This window comes from Rattus rattus, chromosome 17, assembly GCF_011064425.1.
Source record: "Rattus rattus isolate New Zealand chromosome 17, Rrattus_CSIRO_v1, whole genome shotgun sequence".
Taxonomy (NCBI): domain Eukaryota; kingdom Metazoa; phylum Chordata; class Mammalia; order Rodentia; family Muridae; genus Rattus; species Rattus rattus.
Genome location: NC_046170.1, coordinates 7,675,724 through 7,696,839, shown reverse-complemented (window position 1 = coordinate 7,696,839; position 21,116 = coordinate 7,675,724). Strand labels below are relative to the sequence as shown.

At 39.2% G+C, this 21,116-nt stretch overlaps 1 protein-coding gene across 1 annotated transcript in view; it reads left to right on the top strand.

Moving 5' to 3' along the window:
- The window catches only part of Cdh8 (cadherin 8), a 385,799-nt gene that overhangs the window by 344,685 nt on the left and 19,998 nt on the right, over window positions 1-21,116 (top strand). The gene's annotated exons all lie outside the window — the stretch shown is intronic.

Genomic DNA, 21,116 nt, shown 5'->3' with positions numbered 1-21,116 from the left:
ATTTTTATCATTATTAAAGAAAAGATTCTTAACAAGTGGTCATGGTGCATGCCTTTAATTACAACCATTGAGAGGCAGGCAGATCTGAGTTCACTACCACCCTGGTGTACATTGTGACTTCCAAGGCTACAAAGAGTAACCCTGTCTTGAAAGAAACAACCCAAAACAAAAGAAAATCAACAAACAACAAACATAAGAAAACCAAAAGAAGATATTCTCAAATCAAAATAAACTTTGATTCTTAGCTTTCTAAAAAATAACCGTTTCTTAAAAATCATTTTTCATTTATTGAGAAAGGGCCACAGTATGTATTCCTAGCTAGGCAGACTTCATTTTACATACACCAAACTGGCTTCAAGCTCACTAAGATCATCCTGCCTCTGCCTCCCAAGTGTGGGGATTAAAGATGTGCATCGTCATTGCCAGCTTGGCTTACAAGCATCTTTCATGTCTTTGCATCACTTCTTTCCCTCTGAAGATCCTGAAGAGCCATTATTGCTTACATCTCGGTAACTATGGTTACACATTATTACTTAATGGTCAATAGTAAAGTAGCAAGGTTGAGATGCAGCATCCATGTTGGAAGTAAGTAAGGGAGTGTGAGGGAAATATGAGCATCAGAACAAAGTTTTGCTAACGCCAATTAGTATTCCCTATATAAGTCCTGCACACACACATACAAAAAAAACATTAAAATATTGTTTACACCTAATGACAATATTGTGAAGGGGCTCTTTATTTTTTCAAAGATATTTTTATTGGATATTTTATTTATTTACATTTCAAATGTTACCCTCTTTCCCAGTTTCTGCTACGCAAACCCCCTATTCCACACTCCTCCCCCTACTTCTATGAGAGTGCTCCCCACCCACCTACCCACACACTCCTGACTTACCATCCTGACATTCCCCTACACTGGAGCATCGAGCCCTCCCACTGATGCTAGATAAGGCCACCCTCTGCTACATATAGGTCCTTCCATTTGTACTCTTTTGTTGGTGGAACTCTTCATTTTACAAGAAGAGCCACTATTCAAACTTCATTCACATTGCTTCTAAAATCCTTGGTGTTTCATGAAAACATTTTGTTTTGTGTCACGGGAAGGATAGCAGATTCTCAAAGCCTTCAAAGAGGGAAAAAAAAGACCATACCTATACTCTATGTAACAACCTGGAAGTCTAAGTGTCAGTGCGAATCCCTTCCTGCCCCTTGTTATGCTTTTCTCCTTTTGGAGTCAGAACTACAGGATTTCATGTATTTCAGACATTTCCAGGGTGTGATTTATATGAGAAATAATGGAGTAAGAGTTGAAAATAAATGGAAGCACATGAGCGAGGCTATTCTTCGCTGTTCCTCCACTCCAAAATCTCTCCAATTTCTTACAGCTTCTCTTTGATAGTCATAACGATTTTAGATGTAAATGTTGAGAGAAGCATAATCTCTAAATACAGAAGATAAAAATTATTCTTCAAACGTGTGGCACTTTCTTTGCAAGTGAACTTGAGGTTTTTCCGGAAGAGATTCTTCCCCAATGGGGAAGAAGTCAAAGGGAATAATTCATGCCTTTCAATATACACATTCCTCTGTCATTTCAGAGTGATAGCTTTGCAGAAACCCAAACCACATGGAACTAGTAATAGCTACCTTCAGACCTGGGAGAGGAGAGAATCCCTTCCTGGATCCTTCCATGGCCCATCTGTATACATGAAAGAGTAACGTTCATGAAGGAAGCAAAATGTTGGGCAAATGCAAAGAATGAAAAAAGGTGGCAGTCTTTAAAATGACTTGTGTCTTATAAGAAGCATAGAAAGATCCACTATATGCTCATAAAATAAATATTCCTATTATGAATCCAGATTCTCCAATTACTAGATACAGAACGATCTTTATTCTATTCAGATGTCTCTTAGGCTAGGCATTAATCTCAGAGTTAACGCATAGTCCTATTAATGGACATGCTACTTGGAAAAATCAAACAAACCCCTAAAACAAACTTTGTGGGGCTCTGGCTAAGGGCTCCCCATGGAGATCTCTGGCTCAGCTAGGTGCTCAGGTTTGGGTGAGGGAAAGAGAACTCAGGCAGGGAGGGGGGCTGCTTCTGCGGCCTCCTCTGCTGGTTCTGCCCCTTTCTGCCACTGCTGCTTTGGTTCCTCATACAGGCTGAGCCAGCAGGAGACTGAATAGGTGGTGAGGGGTGTAGGGGATCTTCTGGAGGCTATTTCAGGAGAGCAGATCTCTTCCCCGAGCGGTGGTGTGACAGCTCGTATGACAGAAGCTCTCAGACAATGGAATAATTCCTGCACACCATTAATCCTTCCGAACACGATTGATTCTTAAATACAAATTCTGAATGGGTCAGTGTCTGACAGCAGGTACTTCCTATTGAGATGGCCTGAGAGCTTGGGAAGACCTCATCTACATATTCAGGGGCGTGGCCTTGCTTCTACAACTGATCTGTCTGTGGCCCTGTCCTCACCCGTGGAGGAGGGGCTTGGGGTATTACCCTATATGACTGATCTGCCTCAAACCTTTCTACAGAGGTCTGAGAGCCTGAGAAGGCCCTGATCTCCTCCGGGAATGGGAACGTGCCTGCAGTCCCTTTTAGGGTCCACAGGGATTCTGCCTATCTCGACCAGGAATCAGGGTACTTCACAGTCTGCTGCCCTACAAACCTTTTACTTTTTTTGAAAATTCTTTGAAAACTAATTGTTCCATGGACAAGTAGGAGGCATGTAAGAGTCAAGGCACTTTATATATTACACTAGCCTTCTGTAAGCATTTCTAAAATTCATGTAGTAATACCATTGGCTTGAATCAGACTTAATTTTCAAAATGTAACATAGGTAATCTAACAAAGAAACTGGCAATACAGAAACAAAGTGTGGAGCAGAGACTGCAGGAAAGGCCATCCCAAGACTGTCCTACCTGGGAATCCATCCCGTATATAGACACCAAACCCAGACACTATTGCAGATGCCAAGAAGTGCTTCCTCACAGAAGCCTGCTATAGCTGTCTCCTGAGAGGCTCTGCCAGAGTCTGACAAATACCGAGGCACCTACTTGCAGCCAACCATTGGACTGAACACGAGGTCCCCAGTGGAGGAGTTAGAGAAAGGCCTGAAGGAGTTGGAAGAACAACGGATATCAGCCAACCAGACAACCACAGCTTCTAGAGACTAAACCACCAACCAGAGAGTACACATGGACAGACCCATGACTCTGGCCGCATATGTAACAGCGGATAGACTTGTTGGACATCAATGGGAGGAGAGACTCTTGGTCCTGAGAAAACTTGTCGCTCCAGTGTAGGGGAATGCCAGGGCAGGGAGACAGAAGTGAGTGGGTGAGTGGGTGGGTGGGGGAGCACCCCCATAGAAGGAGGGAGAAGGAGGATGGGATGGGGGTTTCCAGGGAGGAAACCGGGAAAGAGTATAACATTTGAAATGTAAATAAATAAAATATCCATTAAAAACAGAGATAGATAAAGGATTGAAGGACATGATGGGGTGTGCAAACCCATAAGAACAACAACAATACCAAATAAACAGGCTCCTAGGGACTAAACCACCATCCAAAGAGTACACATTGACAGACCCATTACTCCAGCTGCATGTGTAGCAGAGGATGGCCTTGTTGTGCGTCAATGGGAGGAGAAGCCCTTGGCCCTGCCAAGGCTGGACTTCCGCAGCATAAGGGACTCTCAGGGTGAGGAGGCAGGAAGGGGTGGGTGGTTGGGTGGTGGAACTTCCTTATAGAAGAAGGGGGAGGGAGCATGGGATAGGGGGTTTATGGACTTGAATCCAGGAAATGAAATAACATTTGAAAGGTAAATAAAAAATATCCAATTTAAAAAAAGAGAGGTGAAATAAATAGTCCATTAACAGAAAAAAAGAAAAAAAAAAAAATTGGCACAACAGAGATGGCACTTACATATGACATAATAAAGAATGATCGTGAATGTTCCATTCTTGCTTTTTCACTCTATTCCTTGGGGTTTGCTTGAGGAAAGAAATTTCAGTGTGTAGAAGGTAAACTCTAGAGACAGAGTCCTTCATTTAAGGATTCTATCCTAGTTCATGGATTACTAATTTCAGTGTTTTCAGTCTAAGAATTCCTCATCATAAGAAGTGGGAATGAAAATAAATAGTGCATGTCACAAATTAATAAAAGAGTTAAGTGAGATGAAGCTTTGAAGTGACTGAATTCAGCTCACACATTCAATAAAAAATCATTAGAATTAACTCGGGCTTGGATAGGTATTTTCTCTAGTTTGAAGAGCATAATGTAACACAAATAGAGGTGAAGTGACTTATCCATGTAGTTGATATTTGGTGAACCAGGTTCAAAATTAATTAGTCTGATTCCAGAATGCACAATCAAACACATTGTGTTAATGAGTGCTTTTTTGTCAATACAATAGCAGGGTACCACTGACATAATGGCTTGTATGTGGACCATTGTAATTACAGGTATGGGATATTCTTGGAGGGCATTTAAGCCAACAGCAACTCAATAGCAATCATCAATGCTCCCTACCACCCCCCATGTTATTCTTTACATTCTTTAGTCTAGATTCCAGATTGTAAGTATTGCCTCTGAAGAATAGAAATGCATCATAAAATGATGGAAAGCCTCTGGACTTTATATTCCCAATGTATGAAGTGGATATATGGCTATTACACTGCACTGGAGACTACCACATAAAATCTGTACATGTGCAGTATATATTCAATAGGATTGACCTTCATGAACACTGTACACTTCATGAATTGTTAACTCAAGTATAAGGATGGGACACTTCCAAAAACTGCATTCATGTGAGTGTCAGTAGACAACTTCTCTGAATTGTCTCCCTCTTTCTTCCATGTGGATATTGTGGATTGAATTCATAAAGTCAAGCTTGCTGGCAAGCACCTTTATTCTTTAACATCTTGTTGGCACCATGATCACATCTCATAATCTTAATAACTTTTTATGGAATTAAGGAAAAGTAAAAACAAGTGAGACTAATATTAACTCAATAAAATATAGGGATATTGTTCAATAGTAAACAAGACTCATTGCAAACTTTCAGAGAGTTGGTCAGCACTAACACACACACAGTAGCAGTGCTAAGTGGACTTAGTAATTTGTGTGTGTCTGTAATGAGCTTCAGAGTAGACGTCATGCAACTGGAAGGCAGTCAGAAAGTACACAGAGAAATTGGAGCAGGGAGATGGGTGGAAATATTATGGATGCAATCTAACAGTGTAGCAAACTATGGAATTTTGATATCGAATTTGATATATAGATAAGTTCGAACCACTGGATTTTTTGGATTAAAATAATTTCTTGAAAAGCCTATGCATATTTAGTTTGTAGCTCAGTATGGGAGAGTAATTGCTTGCTTAGCACATATAAGGCTCTGGGTTTGATTTTTTAGCATGTCAAAGGTAATGTTCAAATTTGGCCAAAAAATACACTTATATAATTTATGAAACTATAAGATAACCCACAATTATATACAGTTAATATATAACAATAGAAGAGAGAAAGGGAAAGACAGCTGTGCGGTGGCTTTTGCACATCAGCCCAGCACTCTGGAGTCATTGCAGGAATATTTCAAGTTCAAGTTCAACCTGGTCTACATGACCCTGCTTCAAAAACAAAGTTGGCTTGCAGAGATTTTGCAGTGTTTAAATGCCCTAGCTGCTCTTTCGTAGGACCTGAGTTCTAGTCCCAGCACCATACAGTATCACAGCCATCTGCAACTCCAGTTCCAGATGATTCAGTGCCTTCTTTTGACTTTCGTGAGCACTGCATGCATGAGATACACATGTGTGCATGAAGGCAAAATACCCATACACATAAAATACTAAAATAAGGTCAGGGATCATACTTGTAATCTATGCATTTGGTAAGAGAAGAATCAAGCCAGCTTGGGCTACACCATACCCTGTACAAACAGAATCACAGTAACAATTTTATAGAGCTGGCAAAAATAAAGAAAGAACGAATGAAAGGAAAGAAAAACAACAACAGAAAGGAAGAAAAAGAAAGAAAACCCTAAATCTCAACAACTACAACTGCAACAACAAACCTGCTTAAGGCCAAGCGTGCTGATTTCCTTTTGCTCTGTAAAGACAAGGTGGAGGGAAAGCACAGGTCCTATATGTTGTCTTCTAGCCACAACCTTGACAAATTCCCTTACCCCAAACACATACTAATAAAGACTAATAAGATCGCTTCTCTACCTTTTTGCTAAGATCATCTGAAGACAAATAAGCACATGAAAATTAGACACTAAAAGAATAAAGCATTAGAGTCCTGAGGTAGAGGAACATATGTAATATGCATATAGAATTATGGTTAAAAAATGAAGTATTATTGAGTTCCGTTTTATAAAATGGCACATACTTACTGCCCTAATTTAAAAAAAAATGCCTTGTCGTTGTTAAGAAAATTTTGTTTCCTAATGTCAAAAGCCTTTTTGGTTATGCATAGCTATAGCATTTATATTTCAATAGGAAATGTGTAGCACGCAGATATGTCCCTCTAGTTTCTAATGAAGCTGAACCACAAATTCATGCATTTCACAAATAAAGCCCAGCCCTGTTGTTGGCCTGTCCAGAGACAAGGCTTCCAATTAAAAAATCTTTCCCTTTTCTCTAACCTAGTAGCATTTCCAGCATAGATAACAACCTTACTTCAACATCCTTAATATCATTAATGATTGGATCTTTCTACAGAGAGCTTAAAAGCCTGAAGAAGACAGTGGCAGACCTGAAGTTGGTTGGTGGAAGGTTACACAGCAGGGATAGCTAGTGATCTGAACATATTAAAGAATGTGTACCAGAATTAAAAGAAACAGATGAGGGCCACTTAAAAAGTAACACTTGAATACAAACCCACCACTGTTTTTCAAATAAGAACTTTGGAATGAGGAGATAATTTGCAATTTCCCTCAGGGCCTCTTTTCACAGGCAAAATTAAATGAATAGTTGAGGTGATCAATACAGTGCTGTGTGCATAGTGTGTGGCCAAGAACTACAAAAAGTAAAGAATCTGAACAAAAGTAAAGTCTTGCTATTGTGAAAATAAACTAAAAAGGGAAACATAAAATGGATGACTCTCGTTACTTGCTTGAATCATTGTCTAGCATCCAGGTTATCTGTTTTCTTACTAATACCAATGAACGCAGTGGCAATTAGTTTGGGCAGTTCCATTATCAGGGGAAAAAGCCAGTTTGTCCTTTGATTTAGAAGCATGCCGTCCTCACAATCCTCCAGCAGGACCACGGACACAATTGTTCTTATTTTATGTATAAAGAGACTGAACACTCAATCTTCTACAAGTTCTTAGAAACATTAAATATTACTGTCTAAAGCTGTAGGAGACTCAATACATCCTAACAAGTCTGATCTTAGAAATTAAGGAGAATCATTCCTAGTTAGTATTCCAGTGGTAAAATAACAAAACAAAACAAACGAAAAAAATGGAAGAGAAAACATGTTACCTTTGTTGTTATTCTTTCATCATGAAAATACCATCTTTAAGTGTCTCCATCCCAGAATAATTAAATGTGTTCTCTCTCATAAAGCCTTACTCCTCTACCTTTTGACTCATTCTTTGGCTTCAACCACACTAAAACATCAACTCTAGAGGCAGGCATTTGCTGTGTATGCTTTTCACTTCCTTTCACACTCTCCAAGATGGCTCTCATTTTCTGAATAGAAGTCTCCCCCTTCTTTGATATCTTGTTGCTAATCAAAATGGGCTGTGCTCTCACTGCCCAAAGAAAGGACCAAGACAGAATGCTCATTTTTGTATAGTGCCCTTTAGTGATGAGAGAAATCCATTGCCTCTGATGTCTTCTTCTTCTCAATTTAAAACAGTGAATACAGCAATGACTTACCAAAAAAACAGAAGCCAAGCGGAGTATTTGAAACAAGAAGTGGGGTAAAGGTTACAAAGGTAGCGCAAATGCTGAGAAGTCAACACAGGAGAGGAGACATAAAGTTGAGGATGTTAACGTGGGTTTCATTAGGAAAAAAATCAAATCAAAGTGAGAAAACAAATACAAAATATCAAGAAATAGACTGAAAGCTTTAATTGCAGAAACTCAAAGAGAAAATAGTTTCTTTAAAACCAGAATAAGATTTAACTGTAAAACATAGCAACAAAACAACCCAGAAATCATTTCTGAATCCAAACTGCTATGGATATTGATGAACTTATAAATAGATGCTTGGAAAATTAAAAAACAGAATAATTACCATAAGATGGGCGTGGCTTTAGAAGCTCTCCCTACTCAATCTGTGCTGAAATTTTGTCCAGATTGAGTTTTTGCCGATTTTTTTTTCAACACTGCTCGCTGGGAGCCAATGTATGGGACAGCCAGGTCATACCAGTTGTTAGCATTTCAGTCTTCCTCTCCATCTGGCAACTCTTACGTTCTCTAAGGCCTCGCTTCTGTGCTGATGCTACTGGATGGGACAAGGTTGATAGAGATAATTCAACCCTAATTGAGCAACAATTACTTCTCAGCATGTGGATTATTTGTGAATGTCCTCATTAACCACTACCTATTATCTAAAGGAGCCTTTCTAAACCAAGTTGAGGACACCATGAATCTATTCATCAGGGCATCCATATTTAGAAGACACTTTGAGAGCATGGCCATCTGGACAAAACACTAGTCCATTCTTCCCTGAGCTTAGGGTCTTCCCAGTCATGGGTTTTGGACTGGCTTTGCACAACCAGGCATGGAATTACTAGTGCAGAGTAAATGCAATCACAAAGGCAGATGTGCTCCAGCATTCTGCACTCTCTGTTCCCCGAATCTAGAAGCAATGTGATACGTTACTTGCCTGCCTTGCTTACTTTAAAATACTGGAATGCAGTATTCTTAAGGTCCTCTTAAACCAAAATTCAAAAATATAGTCTTTTATCTTTAAGATGATTCTCTCAGGAAACAGTAACTGAAAGAGGAAAGAATGAAAAAAATGAGTATTCTCCCAAGTTACAACCTAACTGTCAACCTAAGATATGTGTAGTGTCAGACAAAAGAAGAGATTAATACCCTTAATACAAAGCCAGAGAGGAATGCATGCCTTACCTCATGTGGGGAGAACTATGCTCATTAGGTGAATAGAAATCTACTGAGTAGAATGGCATTCCATACAACTATACATATAGTATAAGGCTAAATTTTGAGTGTAAGACTTCTTAGAGGAAAGCACCTTTTATATCAAGTGAATTAAAGTTTGAGATTGCCAGTGGGAAAGACTTTGAAGAAGAAATGAAAAATCCCTATAAAGAAAGCAACAGTGACACTCAGGAGCCAAGGACATGTTCAAACTGTCACCGATGTTGGACTATGCCGTGCTCTTCATCCCAGATCATGAGGGAAACAAAGTCGGGTGCAGAAGGGACTTAGTGAAACAGAAAGTGTGGAGTTCAAAGAGAAAACACCCTTCTCTGCCAAACTTGCTTTAATTTAGGTGAATTGACAGATGTTTAAAGAGATATATTATCTATTCTTTTTACATTTTTCTACACACACAGTGTGTGTGTGTGTGTGTGTGTGTGTGTGTTTGTGTGTGTTCACACGGGCGCATTGTAATTCTTGTGGGGGCCAGAGAATAAATTGGGTAGTCAGTTCTCTCTTTGCATTGTCAACATGCATTTTAACTATATATTTCCAAAAGTCGGTTAAATGAGTGAACTCATGCTACGAGTATTTTAATCTCATCATCTCATGATTATCCCTCATTCATTTTAAGATCGTCTGAGTACACATGGCAGCAGACTGTGGGAACTTCCATGATATGGTGTTAATTTTGCACATCTTTATAAGCTTCCTTTGATGTGGAGTGTCATTCAAGGAGAGTAAGGAACTGTACATCATCCTGTCAAATCTGTAGCCGTTAGTAGAGCCTAATTGCAGAGTAGGGTCTGCAGCAGAGTACAGAAGTAAGGACTGAGACCTTCCTTGATGCTGGCTTTTGTGTAAAAGTCAGTCTTTCAACAAGTATAATATGAAGCAAAAGATATTTTCATAGTTGAAGTGCACCACACTGAAAGGAATCTATTCAAAGATTGCTAATATTTATTGTTGCTGATTATTATAAAATTCTTCTAATGGCATGATTGTCTTATTTGTTGCTTCTTTTCATTTATCTAGCTTCTAAAATAAAAATCACCTTGTATTTCTGGCAGATATACCCCTGGGAGTTGTTAACATAATTTTATTTTGTCTTCTTACTCAATTGACCTTTTCATTGTTATAAGACCATCTTTTTATTATTGATAATATTCATTCCTCTGCAATCTTTTTTTGTTTAATGTTAACATAACCACCCTAGAAGTATTATGACTAGCATTTTCTTGAAATATTTTTCAGTTACAATTTTGAGTATGATTTTACATGATAATTTCTTTGTGTCTATACCTTTACGATTGTGAACTTGAAATGGCATAAGTATCTTTTCATTAGTCTATATTCATATATACAAATCAATGTGCTTCAAAAAGACAATTGATTATTCCAGTATGTGATATAACTTGACCAAATTTGCCCCCTATATCCACTGCTATCTCCCCAAACCACTAGCTGACAAATAATCCCTGTACTTTCACATTATATATCTATACATATGCATACTTGTTGTGGTTTGCCTTGGGGTTTTCTCTGAATTTGTTAAATAAAGGCAAGAGCGTGAGATTTGGGCAGAGGTAGGAGTTGGGAGTGAGAGGGGGATTAGATTCAGAGGTTAGGTTGACAGTTGACAGTTGGAGACAGTTGAGCGAGTGGAACCTGAGGAGGGGGGGGTGAGGATTGACAGTTGAGGGAGGAGGGGTTAGAGGAGGAAGCCAGGAGGAAGAAGAGAGGGAGTTGGAGAGACGATGGGGAACTGAGAGGAGTTAGAGGTACCAGGGGGGAGAAGAAGCTGGAGACTTGGTAAATAAAAGGTGCAGGGATGAGTAATTTGGGAACTGGGATTAGGACAGTGTAATGTGGATCTGCCAAATCTAGACGCTGGATTGCTTTAATGCTAAATGAGTGTGATTTTTTTTTAAGAAAGAGTCTCAATTTAAGTAAGTGTGGCTGGGCTGAGTTTATGCCAAGATATCCAGCAGATATCTGGGGCACTGAGGTGTGGAACCCTAGCAGGGTAAAAACACCAGTTGTATGCTCTTTTGTGTAAGAGTCTCAGTATAAGAAAGTGTGTGGCTGGGTTGTGTTTCTGCCAAGATATCCAGAAGATATCTGGGGAAGCGAGGTGTGGAACCCTAGCAGGGAAAAACACCCTGAGGGAAAACATTCCACCCCCGGTTTTCGTTTATACATTTTTACTTTTACTTTATTTTTTTTTATTTACGACAACATATGGCCCAACTAAACCATTAGAACTCAACTAACCTGAGATAAAAGTTTACTTCCTCTCAACCCCAGAATAGGCAGGAGTACTAGTGGATTGGGAATTGACTGGGTCTGGAGGGTCTCGAAGAATCGAGAGGACTGCAATGTATTCTGAAGCAGAGGGAGAAAAAGGTACAAGGGGCTTCAGATCAGATACTACTTTGATGTAAGAGAGATATATAACTTTATGATACTTAAAGATGAGAAACATAATGAATATCTTTTGGGCCTTATGGAATGATATTTTGAATGGTCTGAAGGTTGAGAATTTTGAGGAAAAAGACACTTTATCATTTACCAGTATTGCAATATTCATTCTTCTGATTTACTATATCTTCTCAAAAGACAGGGCCCTAAATAACAAATTTCTAGCTTTAGAACAGAAGATACAGGTAATTATGGAACAACATGAACAACAGAAAGAGAAAATTAAATCTTGGCAATATAGCCTAGAAGGAACACTAGAATTGAAGACACAGAAAATTATAGATCAGAATAAGAGACAGAAAGATGAAAATGAAAGTGATAGACAGGAACTAGAAAGGATGTTAGAACAGAACATACAACAGCACACAGCCCTAAATAGCAAATTTCTAGCCTTAGAACAGAAGATACAGGTAATTATGGAACAACATGAACAACAGAAAGAGAAAATTAAATCTTGGCAATGTAGCCTAGAAGGAACACTAGAATTGAAGACACAGAAAATTATAGATCAGAATAAGAGACAGAAAGATGAAAATGAAAGTGATAGACAGAAACTAGAAAGGATGTTAGAACAGAACATACAACAGCTCACAGATCATACTGAACAGCAGAGAGAAAGTAATGAGGTTTGGAAGCAAGACTTAGAGAATAACCTTTTAAAATTAATCAATCAAAAGATAATGGATAACAAATTATTAGAAGTACAATATAAAGAAAAATTCAAAGTGTGGAAGCAAAACCTTGAACAGAGAATTCAGGAACTCAAAGAACAGGGGAAAGACAGAAAGAGAAATATGAAGCACGGATACAGACTTTAAGAGAGGAATTTAAAATTACAACTAAAGAAAAAAACTCAGGTAGAGACAGAAGATAAAATTAAGGAAAGCCAACCTAAGGTTTTTAGGAAACAAACTTTAGTCTATCCAGTTAGTGTGCAACAAAGGCCTCCAAACGATGATCATCCACAGGGTTATGAAGAATTTGAATGGCAACCCATGGATGTATTAGAATTAAGAAATTTAAGGAAAGTGTAACTAATTTTGAATGCATTACCATTTGTAAAACAAATCTTAATTTCTTGGGCTATTAAAAATAGAGTAATCCCCCAAGACTGGAAAGATATGGTAAGAGCAATTCTAGAGCCTGCTGAAAATTTGCAATGGATTTCATGGTGGAGAGAAGAAGTGAGGGAGATAGCAAGACAAAATAGAGCTAGGGGCAGAGAGATTTCCACAGATCAACTGCTTGGTGAAGGCCGCTTTGCTGAAGTAGAGGTGCAGGCTATATATGACGAAGAAACTCTGTCATGGTGTCGATTGTCAGCCTTAAAGGCCTGGGACAAAGTCGCAGAATCAGGGAAAAGACTTGAAACATTCACTCAAGTCATACAAGGTCCTAAAGAAACCTTCCTGACTTTTTACAAAGGCTTACCTCAGCTGTGGAAAGGAGTGTATCAGATTCAGCGGCAAGAAAGGCGATAATTGAGTCTTTAGCCTTTGAAAATGCAAATACCAAATGCAGGGAAGTAATTAGACCACTAAAGGCAAGGTCCGCACCAATAGATGAGTGGATTAGATATACAGCTGATGTTGGATCTTGTTCTCCTGATACTACTTTGATAGGAGAAGCTGCCACTGGACAGCTAGAGATGACCCAAGATTTCAAATGTTTTAATTGTGGTGAGCAGGGCCATCTCAGATATTACTGTAATAAAAACCAAAGTGATACAAAAAGGGGGACTGTGCCTCCTAGAATGTGTCAAAGATGTGGCAGATATGGACATTTGACTAGGAAGTGTACAGCAACAACAGACAGATGGGACCGCATCCTGACAAAAAACTCCCAGGGGGGCCTCTCGCAGGCCCCAATACCAGGCAGGGAGAGTTCTCCTCCTCAGAACGATTAAACAACAAGACTTCAAAACGAATATTTTGGCTAACGTCTATAGAGGACCAAAGGCCAAAACTAAAAATACTGGTAGATAATATCGAAATTGAAGGAATGGTTGACACTGGAGCAGATGTTACCATCATCTCTCCAAAATCTTGGCCCATTAGTTGGCCACTTCAAGGAGTGGATATGCAGTTTCAAGGTGTTGGCACTTTATCCCAAATAAAACAAAGCATCAGGTGGCTTAAATGTATAGGACCAGAAGGTCAGGTAGGAAAATTAAGGCCATACGTGGCTGATATAGCCATTAATTTATGGGGAAGAGATCTACTACAGCAGTGGAAAACTCAAATTAATATACCCTCAGTTTCAGGTTCTGGCCCTAAAATTCATCAGACTCCTAATAAAAACTTTAAATTAGTCAGGGAATGTTATCAAGGACAGTTAGAGACTGTCCAAGCTGTCCATAAGCAAGATACAGCAGAGGCTGACAATTTAGTGCTACCCCAAGGAGCCACTGCTGTTAAAACAACAACAGCCTTGCCACTAAGGTGGCTGACTGACCAACCCATCTGGATTGATCAGTGGTCCATGACAAAAGAAAAACTACAGGCATTAGAGCAGCTAGTCCAGGAGCAGCTGGAGGCTCAGCATATAGAGGAGTCCACCAGCCCTTGGAATTCTCCAGTATTTGTCATTAAAAAACAGTCTGGCAAATGGAGGGTATTGACAGATCTCAGAGCAATTAATAAGATTATTCAGCCGATGGGTTCCATGCAGCCTGGGATCTCACTGACTTCTTTGTTGCCTAGGGAGTGGCCTATTATAGTGATTGACTTAAAAGATTGCTTTTTCACTCTTCCTCTAAATGAAGGCGATAAGGAAAGGTTTGCCTTTTCGGTGCCTACCCTTAATAGAGGTCCCCCATAAAAAAGATATCAATGGAAAGTCCTTCCACAAGGAATGTTAAATAGCCCAACCTTGTGTCAATATTTTGTACAGCAGCCATTAGATATAATTCGCAAAAAATTTCCCCAATCTATTATTTATCATTACATGGATGACATTTTATTGTCTGATTCAGATATAAATATCCTGGAAAGAATGTTTGATGAAGTAAAAAAAACATTACCATGCTGGGGATTACGAATCGCCCCTGAGAAAATACAAAGAGGGGATTCTATTAATTATCTAGGGTATAAAATAAGTGTACAAAGAATTAGGCCACAAAAGGTGCAAATCAAAAGAAGCAAATTAAGGACACTTAATGATTTTCAGAAACTACTTGGAGACATTAACTGGTTGAGGCCTGTGATTGGCTTGACCACTCAAGAGTTGAGCAATTTATTTCAAACACTACAAGGCGATAAAGAATTAAATAGCCCAAGGAAACTATCAGCTGAGGCTGAGAAAGAGCTAGCTTTGGTAGAAAGGAAACTGCAGGACGCACATCTGGATCGTATTGATCCAAAGATGGCCTGCATATTAGTCATCTTGCCCTCTACTCATTCCCCTACAGGAATTCTCATGCAAAGGGAAGATTATATCTTAGAATGGATATTTTTAGCACATAAACAGAGTAAGAAACTGAAAACCTACATTGAGAAGGTCTCTGAATTGATACTTAAAGGAAAATTGAGACTTCGACAATTAGTTGGAATGGATCCGGCTGAAATTGTGGTACCTTTTACTAATGCAGAAATTAACTCTTTGTGGGTACAAAATGAACATTGGCAAAGAGCATGCAGTAACTTCTTAGGAGACATTAACAACAAATACCCTAAAAGCAAAAGACTTCAGTTCATAAAACGAACTAACTGGATCCTCCCTCGTATAGTAAAGGGAACTCCAATATCTGGAGCCCCTACATTTTACACTGATGCCAGTAAGTCAGGGAAGGCAGGATATAAATCGGAAAATGTAAACAAGGTGACTGAGAGTCCCTATAAGTCAGTTCAAAAATCTGAACTGTATGCAATACTCATGGTGTTGTCAGATTTTCGAGAGCCTCTTAATATAGTAACTGACTCTCAATATGCAGAAAGGGTTGTTTTGCACATAGAGACTGCTGAACTTATTCAGGATGATTCAGAATTGACATCACTATTTATTCAGCTACAACAAAAAATCAGAAATAGGAGTTACCCACTATATATAACACACATAAGATCCCATACAGGTCTGCCAGGCCCTCTGACACAAGGTAATAATGAAATTGACCAGCTACTGATAGGAAGTGTACTAGATGCTTCAGAATTTCATAAAAAACACCATGTTAACAGCAAAGGCTTAAAGAAAGAATTTTCTATCACTTGGCAACAAGCCAAAGAGATTGTGAGGCAATGTCCTACTTGCTCGTTATATAATCAAACTCCATTGCCTACAGGAACTAACCCTAAGGGTACCCAAAGAAATGAAATTTGGCAAATGGATGTTCTTCATTTTACAGAGTTTGGTAAGCTGAAATACATACATCATACTATAGATACATATTCAGGATTTCAATGGGCAACTGCCTTAACGTCAGAAAAGGCCGATTCTGTAATTACACATTTGTTAGAAGTTATGGCTATAATGGGAATACCCATACAAATTAAAACGGACAATGGTCCAGCATATATCTCTAACAAGATTAAGCGCTTCTTTGACTATTATAATATAAAACATGTTACAGGTATACCACACAATCCTACAGGACAAGCGATTGTGGAGAGATCTAATCGAAGTCTAAAGGAGATGCTTAACAGGCAAAAGGGGTCAACAAAAACTCCCAGAGATAGGATACATAGTGCTTTATTAACCTTAAATTTTTTAAATGCTGATGAACAAAACAGCACAGCTGCTGAAAGACATTGGATTGTGGAAAAGACTACTGAACTAAACCAGCCTGTTTATATTAAGGATATTCTGACGTCAGAATGGAAAATGGGAAATGTGTTACGCTGGGGAAGGGTTATGCCTATGTTTCTACAGGAGAAGAAAAGCTGTGGGTTCCTTCCAAGCTGATAAAAATCAGAAATGAAAGGGGGAGACCTCCTGAAGTCCTTGGCAACACAGAAGAAAAAGGAGACTAAGACGATCAACAAATAGGTGATGTATATATGAGGTTGTTTAGGTCTCCGTGTATGAACTGGCTGAGACTGAAATGTCTATAAACAGCCAGTGATATTTTGAGTGCAAATTCCTCATAACTTGTAATACGTGTGTATTACAAAATTATGTTACGGTTTGATTATATGATTAACCTAACCTGAAAAAAGGTAGTCATTTTTTTTTTTTGATTTTTATTTACTAAACTGTGCACCCTGCTTATCCCATTTGAAAATGCTTATAGAACTATATAATGCTTGTAAAGTTTTGTGTGCTGCAGGATGAAGGAAGAGAAAGATAGCTCTGAAATGATACACACTCTGGGATGCTGAGATTCCGGGACTTTCCAGTCCAACTTCGTGTTTGATTCTCCCTTAATTACACTGAAGATGCTTGATTTAAAGGCCTGCTTTCAGAACTTTCCCAGAATGGACATCTTACTTATCCAGCCCTTCAGACTGTCATAGTCAAGATGTCAGCTAAGCGATGAACTTTCTCAGCACAGAATGACTGGCAGGCAAATCCCGGCTAGCTCTACTTCGACAAAGCCAACTTTTCCTAATACCCCTTGGGCCCCAGAAGGGAATTCTTCGCCCCAATCCAGCTAGAAGCAGACAAGGAAGATCGTCGTCCCATTTCCTTATGTTGGGGTGGATGGTTCTGTTTATTTTAAGAACTGTGGATAAGTTTTCTTTTAAGGGATACAATACAAATGTAGCTTTGGGCAGGGGAAACTAGAGAATGTAAACTCAGGGATTGCTACTTTTCCTTTCCTTTTTTGTATCCTTCTTAGATATAGTAATACATAGAAATTAGAGAAATAGACAAACAGATAGATTGGCAAACTTACTCTTAAACAAAATTTTACAGCTATATTTTACATTGATAGAAATGTTTGTAATTGATACAAAGTTGAAGCTTTAATCTTTTCATTGGTATAGAATGCATTTTACACAAATGCGAGGTTTTCAATGGTATACTTTCTTGTTGATTTATAATTGAGATTAATATTGCTACTTTAACATGGGCATTGTGCCTCCACTATGCATCTAAGAATACAAGTCTTAGACCCGGTCCTATAACTGCTGTTATACATTATTTTTAGTTGATTAACCAGTACCAGCTAAGGGTCAGATGGCAAGGTTATGGTTCTAAGTCAGTTTAGATGGGTTTTGTAAATACTTCGATTAGAGAGGGCCAACGGTACTCTATGCTTAACAGTTCAGAAACGCCTATGTAGATAGGAAATCTTCAAGGGCATCAGAAGTCCAAAGAATAACCTGTTTATGGACATTTCTTCATCTAGATCATTTTACTAGAGACTTGTCTGTCCCTGACAGGGCCCCTTAGACTCGAAGAAGAACTTGAGCATCAATGGAGTTGCTCAAATCGTGGTAACGCAGCCACTGAGCAAATTGCTTCAATTCATCTACAGACAAGACACTGTCCAGAAAGGGACAAATTATGCAGAATAGTCGACTGATAATCTCTGCCGAGGCAGGGTGATCAGCCCTTCAAAATCTGCATTGATAAGGTCTGTCAGATGATCCTGGGCCAGAAGGCTGAAGACTGATGCTCCAGCATATTAAGGAATAAGGGACTGTCCAGGTGATCAGCAGTCTTTATAAAATTAGCTAAGCTTGGAAGCCATGTTTTGTGCTTCCTATGTTTTCAGGTAATATTAATCATTCTTGGATTTCTGATGTGGTTGGAGACTAGTAGTCTCATAGACAACCCGAATGGTTTAGTATTGAGAAAGATGATAAATCTGTTAGAGTAGTTTTAGGGTGGCATAGGATCTAGAACCAGGATATAGTCAAGTATAATTTTTAGTATAGATGACATGGTTAATGAACAAAATTGATGGACTGGGTGATCAGCGTATTGTTGGTTTTATAAATTGCAGAATGGTAATAATGATGCTTAGTTCACCTATGTATAGGAAAAAGTGTTTTAACTGGACAAAAAGGGGGAAATGTTGTGGTTTGCCTTGCCAAGATGTGGTGTGGATAACATGGTTGGTGAACAGAGTTGGTGGACTGGGTGATCAGCATATTGTTGGTTTTATAAATTGCAGAATGGTAATAATGATGCTTAGTTCACCTATGTATAGGAAAAAGTTTTTTAACTGGACAAAAAGGGGGAAATGTTGTGGTTTGCCTTGGGGTTTTCTCTGAATTTGTTAAATAAAGGCAAGAGCGTGAGATTTGGGCAGAGGTAGGAGTTGGGAGTGAGAGGGGGATTAGATTCAGAGGTTAGGTTGACAGTTGACAGTTGGAGACAGTTGAGCGAGTGGAACCTGAGGAGGGGGGGTGAGGATTGACAGTTGAGGGAGGAGGGGTTAGAGGAGGAAGCCAGGAGGAAGAAGAGAGGGAGTTGGAGAGACGATGGGGAACTGAGAGGAGTTAGAGGTACCAGGGGGGAGAAGAAGCTGGAGACTTGGTAAATAAAAGGTGCAGGGATGAGTAATTTGGGAACTGGGATTAGGACAGTGTAATGTGGATCTGCCAAATCTAGACGCTGGATTGCTTTAATGCTAAATGAGTGTGTTTTTTTTTAAGAAAGAGTCTCAATTTAAGTAAGTGTGGCTGGGCTGAGTTTATGCCAAGATATCCAGCAGATATCTGGGGCACTGAGGTGTGGAACCCTAGCAGGGTAAAAACACCAGTTGTATGCTCTTTTGTGTAAGAGTCTCAGTATAAGAAAGTGTGTGGCTGGGTTGTGTTTCTGCCAAGATATCCAGAAGATATCTGGGGAAGCGAGGTGTGGAACCCTAGCAGGGAAAAACACCCTGAGGGAAAACATTCCACCCCCGGTTTTCGTTTATACATTTTTACTTTTACTTTATTTTTATTTATTTACGACAACACATACTTAACCAAGATTGGCATGTTTATATTATATCTATAGTTTACATATGAGATAAATATATTTTATTTTAGAGTGTGGCTTATTTCACGGAAAATAGTGATCAATATTTTCTTATACATTTTATAACTAAATAAAATTCTACTTTGTACATATACTTCCCATCCTATACTTCTATTCATGTATTAAATGTTCAGGTTGGGGAGCTGGAAAGATGGCTCAATGGTTAAGAGCACTGACTGCTCTTCCCAAGGTCCTGAGTTCAATTCCCAGCAACCACATGGTGGCTCACAACCATCTGAAACGGGATCTGATGCCCTCTTCTGGTGTGTTTGAAGATATCTACAGTATATTCATACATGAAATAAATAGATAAATCTTTTAAAAAAGTTGAGGTTGATTCCGTGATTGAGTAATTCTGAAATCTTCCATAATAACTATGGGCACCACCACACCCTGGGATATCTAGTCTCAGCAGAACTAAGCATTTCTTCCCCTGAGGCCCAAACAAGCAATATAGGTAGGGGAAGGGGATCTGATGGCTGGCAACAGAGTCCTAGATGGCCCTTGCTCCTGCTCTTAAGGCACCCACTTGACGACCAAGCTGCACGTCAGCTACAAATGTGTTGAGGGCCTAGGTCCATTCCCTGCATGGTGGTACAGTCTCTGTGAGCCCCCATGGGTCCAGGTTAATTGACTCTGTCTTCTTACGGCATTTTTGACTCATCTGGCTTGCTCAATTCTATATCCACTTTTCTTCCACAAAACTCTTCGTGCTGTTCCTGATGTTTGACTGTGTTTCTCTGAATCCATTTCCATCCACTGCTGGATGAAGCCTCTCGGGAGAGAGTTATGCTAGGTTCCTGTCTGCAAGAATAGCAGAGTACCATTAATGACGCCAGGATTTGACTCTCTCACATGCAGTGAATCTTAATTCGGGGCAAAATCGGTTGGATGGTCCCTCAGTCTCTGCTCCATTTCTGTCCCTGCACATCATGTAGGGAAAACAAATTTTGGGTTGAAGGTTTGTGGGTGGGTTGATAGCCGTTTCCATCCTCCGGAAGTCCTGACTTGCTACAGGAGGTGGTCCTATCAGTCTATATATCCTTCACTGGTAGGAATCTCAATTAGGGTCAGCCAATAGACTCCTGGTTAGCCTCCCCAGTCCCAGCTCTCCAGCTAGTCCCATAGAGGCTGTCCCCCACCCCCATGCATACTGATTTCTATGAGAATCTTCCATATTGAATTCCATGGTATTTGGACTGATTTCCATGTTTACCAGCTATGTGGAATCATTCCTTTTTGCTGCCCATCTTTACCATCATTTTTGAGTGAAAGCTGTGACTAAGATGAGATGGAATTTAAATGCAATTTTATTTGCATTTCTCAGATGACTAGAGATATGAAACTTCTTTTTCATATGTAGATGTATTTTTTACAAAAACATGATTACATAAATTTCTCCATTTCCTTTTACCTTAGCCCTTTTTATAAGCACTATCCCCTCCACGGAAAAACTTTCTCCCTCTCAAATTCATGGCATGTTTTTGCTTTAACTGTTGATATATACTTTTTCTAAAATTTGTAAATGAGGCATGTTATTTGTATGTATTATTTCAGAGCTGACTATTTGGTTAGGCAATTGGTGGATTCTTCC